Source organism: Vulpes vulpes, chromosome 12 (genome assembly GCF_048418805.1).
Source record: "Vulpes vulpes isolate BD-2025 chromosome 12, VulVul3, whole genome shotgun sequence".
In the NCBI taxonomy this organism is placed as follows: Eukaryota; Metazoa; Chordata; class Mammalia; order Carnivora; family Canidae; genus Vulpes; species Vulpes vulpes.
In genome coordinates, this window is record NC_132791.1 from 140013160 (window position 1) to 140019159 (window position 6000).

Sequence of the window (6000 nt, forward strand, 5' to 3'; positions counted from 1 at the left end):
AGCTTCCCTGGTGAAGTCTGGAACTTGTCCCTGTACTCAGAGGGCAGGTTGATAGGTGGCAGTTTTAACAAGTAAAGGGAACTTCCATACAAGGCTTGTCTTGAGCAGCCACAAAGCAAATGGATCCCCACACCAGCCTACCAAATCTTAAAAGTTTATAAAGAGACTCTAACGGTTTAGTCACGAATACCGCACAGGTGTTCTCAACCACTATCTCAAGACTATGATCTTGCAGCAGCCTCTGGAAGTGAGAGAGTCAAGTAAAACCGACACTGCAAGGATGGGGAGTGCCTGGGTCCAGCTCACGTTTCAATCAGTGATCATATCTTTTTTGATGACCTACCCCAACAACACCCTAAATCCCAGAACATGGGTTTGGGCCTCTTGAAGACTCTGATGCATATTCTCATATAATTATTCTACATGAAGATGTAATTTTATTGAATGATTTTTTTGTTTTAGTTTTTAAATCCAATGATACTGACAATAGGTTAGAACTATACCCTCCAGTGTGCTAGCCACTGGCCACAGATGGCTAATAAACCCAGGAAATGTGGCTGGTCTGAATTGGGAAGCACTGGGAATGTAAAACACATATTGGATTTGAAGACTGAGTCCCAAAGAATGGAAAGTATCAAAATAATAATGTTTATATTGCTTCCATGTTGAATTGTTAATGTTTTGGGTATAATATACTAAATAGAATAGACTTTCAACATAAGTTTCATCCATTCTCTGTCCTGCCATGTGCTCTAGGAGAATGATATCTGAGGACTGAATCAGCCAGGCTTCCATGCTGGCAGGTTTCTGGTCTGAGGATGATCTGGGGATGAGAGGAAAGAAAGGTTGAGATATTCTCTCCTTTTCTCCTCTTCCCAATTTAGAGCCATGTTTCCTGAAGATATTGGGCATCTCCATGACTTCAGTTCTCACCTGGTGGCCCCTGCCCTGAGCCTTCACCTTTCACTGGGCTCTGGCAACACGATGCCCTCCCTTTGTCACTTTGGCCCTAAGGAGATACTAGTCACTGGGTGCTTCACCATCCTTGGTTGATTCCATCAACCCTGCCCACTCATTAGGTCATCCTTCATTAATGCCTTTCACTTGAAGAACTTGGGGTGAGGTCTGTTTCCTGGCCACAGAACCTACTGATACAATAGCCCATTCTTTCCCCCTACACACCAACAGGAAAAAACCAAATCCAGGGCCTGCTGACAAGACGTCTTACATTTGGTTAAGATGAGTTAAATGCACGGAAGTCAGCTTACTCTTCTTCTTAGCTATCCAAGTACTTTGCCTACAGTGGTCAAGGCACTGTGCTGAGCTCCTTGGTGACCCAAAATTCCCAAGTCCTAGTCTCACCTCAAGAATGTGAGGAAATGAGGGAAGCCCAGAGAAAACAAAATATGCAATGAAAAGAGTAAATGTCCAAAGAATTATGAGGACAGTGTTTGAGAGTTTGGAAGAGGAAGAAATATGTGAGTGTGGTCTGGGTTTCTCACTCAGACTGGCAATAATTTCTCTAGTAAAAGGTAAGAAACGTAATAATGGTCTGGAATATAAAATCTGGGCAGAAGAGTAGTTAGTGGTTATAATAAGCATTGTTAGTGCTTCTCTAGTACTTTGTATGTGGCTAACACTCTGCTAAATACTGTACGTGATAATTATTTTTTTTTTAAGATTTTATGTATTTGTTCATGAGAGATGCAGGAGAGAGAAAGAGAGAGAGAGAGAGACATAGGCAGAGAGAGAAGCAGGCTCCATGCAGGGAGCCCGATTGGGACTCAATCCCAGGACCCGAAGATCATGACCTGACCCAAAGGCAGACACTCAATCACTGAACCACCCAGGCATCCCCCTCTACATAATAATTATAGCTATCACTTCCATGTAGTGCTCAGAATCTTCCAGGTACTTTCCAAGCACTTTATGGGCATTGACTCATTTATTCCTCATAACAACCTCATGAGATGGGTAATATAAAAAGATAAACTGAGGCATATTAAAATTTTCCAGAGTTTATTTGAGCAAAAATCTATTCAAATCAGACAGTGCCAAATCCAGAAGTAACCACAGGAGGCAGGGATGAAACTTTTACAGAGAAGACCAAAAGCAAAGCAAGGAAATTGATTGGCTATGTCTTAAGCCTTTGCCTTATTTGGGAAAGGCTTGTTGACTGTGATGTTAGGTTTTGATTTCTTAACCTTCAGGCTTTTACAGGCTTAGGTTTGGTGCTGCTTACTCAGGCTGCTAAGGCATTAGAACCACCTCTGTCTAATGCCTCCTTGCTTAACTCATTTAAAATAGTATCAGAGTCCCTATTTTACAGATTTGAGAACTGGGACACAGATTGGTTTCATCAGCTTGCCAAAGGTCTCCTGGCCAATGACAGAACTGGAAGTCAAGCCAGGCATCCCAGCTTTAGAAACTGTATTCTTAGCCACTATGCCCTATCCTCTTAGAGTGAATCTCTGACATACAGTTAAATCTCTGAGTTGATTCTCACAACAAAAATTCTCATCCTATAAAGTTCTTAGGAGGATAGAGACTCAAAATAGCTTCTATAACTTCCAAAAAATGTCGACTATTCACCATTATACTGTAGTGCATCCCAAATAGTCCTGGAAAATAAAGTGGAGCTAGACCATAGAGAACTTTTAGTACAAGGATAAATATTTCAGTGGATCTGTGATGATTCCCCCTTGACTCCTCCTCATTGTCCCCATGCTTCATGTTCATACCACCCACTCATGATCTTTGACTCCTTTTCCACATCCAACCCCAGATTTGTCTTCTTTTTTTCCAACAGCTTACTTTCTTTTCTTCCTTCATGACTTGCAACAATACTAGACATTCAACGATTGTTGTACCTGTATCCATTTTCTCCACCCTTACTCTACACATAGATGGATGGAATTGACCTTCAGCTTCACAGAACAGTCTGGATCACCTTATACTATACCATCATCATGAATTATCAACTTAAAATGATTCTTCAGGGGCACCTGGGTGGCTCAGCGGTAAGCATCTGCCTCATGATCCCTGAGTCCTGGGATCAAGTCCTGCAACAGGCTCCCTGCTCTGAGGAGCCTGCTTCTCTCTCTCCCTCTGGCCCCCACTCATGCTTGCTTTCTCTTGTGTGCTCTTTGTCTTTATCTCTCAGATAAATAAATAAAATCTTTAAAAAATAAAAAAAATCAAAAAATGAAATGATTGGTTCAGGGTTAGAAATAGTAGAGTGCTGGAACCAGCACTTATGGGCTTCAGAGAGTCAACTGTGTGGACCTCTTCCCAGCTTTGGGTTCAGTGACATAACCGTGGTAATTTGAAATCAGCCATGGTGAAAGTAGTTGTGCTACAGAATTCAAATGTTACGATCAGGGCTTCTCTCTCTCTCTTTTAATCTGAGTGTCTCTCTCTGTGCCTCTGTCTCTTTGTTGGTCTGTCTTTGTCTTTCTGACTCTCTCTTTTTCAGAGAAAGTGCATATGCCAGTTATTAAATAATCAACTACACTCTACTGGATGCACATAACCTAATTTAGGTGCATGAGACCTGAGGAGATATTTAATCATCCTTTGGGAAAATCATTGAAGAAGATGCTATTCCTCAAGTAGAGGGTTATAAAGAAATGAAATTGCAGACTACTGAAACAATTTTGCTCACCGTGAGAGGACCCGACCAGGGGATAAGGTTGACACACACGAAAAGATTAGAGAAATCTAGAGTCAGAACCCTGACTGTATGACCTTCTGAGTCAATCCCCTTGAAGCCCATTTACCTCTTTACTCTTCAGTTAAATGAGCCAGTAGGATCTCTATTTTAAAACCAGTTCAAAAAATAAAAAATAAAACCAGTTCAAGGGGCACCTGGGTGGGTCAGTTGGTTAAGTGTCTGCCTTTGGCTCAGGTCATAACCTCCAGGTTCTGGGATCAAGCCCCACCTCAGGCTTTCTACTCAGTAAGGAGTCTGCTTCTCTCTCTCTCTTCCTCTGCCCCTCCCCACTGCTTGTTTTCTCTCTCTCTCTCTCTCTCTCTCTTAAATAAATAAATAAATAAAATAAAATATTTTAAAAAGTTCAAATTGGGAATTTTTTTATCATCATCAATTGAAAGATCTTGAGTTGATACACAGCTATGACTTACGAGCATGACCACCATATAGCACAACCCTAATGGGATCATTCACATTGAAATCACCGTGAAGAGCAGTTGGATGGGACCTCACTTGAGTTGGGTGGGACTCAGCTTGTGCAGCCATATGTGGGATTTGTGGTGGGTGTGCCTAAGAAACAAGTCTGTCTACTCCTTATCATTTAGCAAAAGCCACCACCCCCTGCTAGTTCCCTGCTGATTTATTCCATTGCTCCATTCTCATTAATCTCTTCTTATTATCCTGCCACAAGTAAGACACCCACCGCCCTATTTTATTTCCTCACTTCTTCCAACAACCAATCTTTACTGCCTTCTATCTTTAGTTTAAGTTTTCTGTGGCCACTGAGAATTCCTAAAAAGATTGAATAGACTCTAATGCTGGCCAGCTCCTTTGATTAGTCAAAGTTTTCCCACCAGTCTTGCAAACGTTTATCCTATTATTTTGCTTTCCATTTCCTCCATATTGGCCAACCTGAGCTATTCATCATCCTCCAAAAATGTCCAACAAATATGTGTTTCAGCACCTCTGTGTGTGAATTCCATGGTCTCTTTATCTTCCCCTATTGAAGTCTTATGTTTCCTGAAACTCCTATTCAAGTCCCTTCCCTTATGATTGTCTTAGTCCAATATTGTTACAAGAAATGGACTTTTTTAGTTCAAAGAGCTCTTCTATTGGGTAAAAATACAGGGCTAACTCACAGAACTCAGTGTGCCAAAGGCAGCCAAGTCTCACATGAAGCTGGAGTCACAGGTACCAGAAAATGGGCAATAAAAATTATTCTTTCCCTCTTGGGGGCCTCAAGTCTCCTTTTGTCTGCTTCCCTCTTCATGTCTTCCTCATTATTCCCACTCTCATTACACCAGCTCTGTGTATTTTTGAACTCTGATGGCTTACTTGTCCCATCAATTCCAGAGTCCAGTGGAAACTGAGTACATTCTCCGTATCCCAATTTCCCGATCCCTTGGAGACAGAAGCTTATAGATCTAGCTGAGCCGGTAGGTTGACCACCCTGGGTCTGATGCGCACCCTTTAACCAGTCAACTGTGGAGGTGGGTAGAAGGTAAATGATTACATGATGTCTTTGGCTATGCCTTCTAAGGATGTGGGAAGATCTAACTAAGGAGGAAGTGTACAGGCACAGAAGTGATTGGCATCTCTAAAAACTAATCAACTCCCACAGAGGTATCGCCACATCCCCTACTTCTTATTACATTTCTCTTATACTGTGGTAACTTTATTTATGTCTTGCTTCCCCCACTAGGGTACAAAGTACATACTTTATATTAAATTATGTGCATCTTATGTAAGAACCTGTCATTACAGCTGGGTTCTTCAGAAAGCAGATTCTGAAATACAGTTTAAATGCAGGATGTTTATTAAAGGATGCCTTTGGTATCAAGTCTTGTGGAAAAGAGGAAGGAAGCACAATTGGGCAAAGGGAGACAATGAGCTGCAATGGGCGTCAAGTGACAGCCTCAACCTCCTCTATAGGGAGCCCTACAGCTAGAATGGGACTCCAGCATTGTCTTAGTTAGACTAAGATAGCCAGGCCTCTGTAGACTGCATCCATCAGCCTTTGGATGCCAACCTCCTGAAGAAGGGGTATGCATTTGTGCAAGGGATCTCTTTACAGCTGAGGTAATTTTGCAGGGGCTAACAGCTGGAGGCTGTGTGCTGACAGCCTGCCCAGCAGCTACAGCAAGAAGTCCTTTTATTGAAGGGAGATCTGGATGACACAACACAATGACCACATGTCAACTGCAGTCACCATCATGCATTACACAATTCATGTGTGTTCACATCTGTTAGCTACTTCAGTGCAGAGAAACAGAGGGTATGGGAGAGAA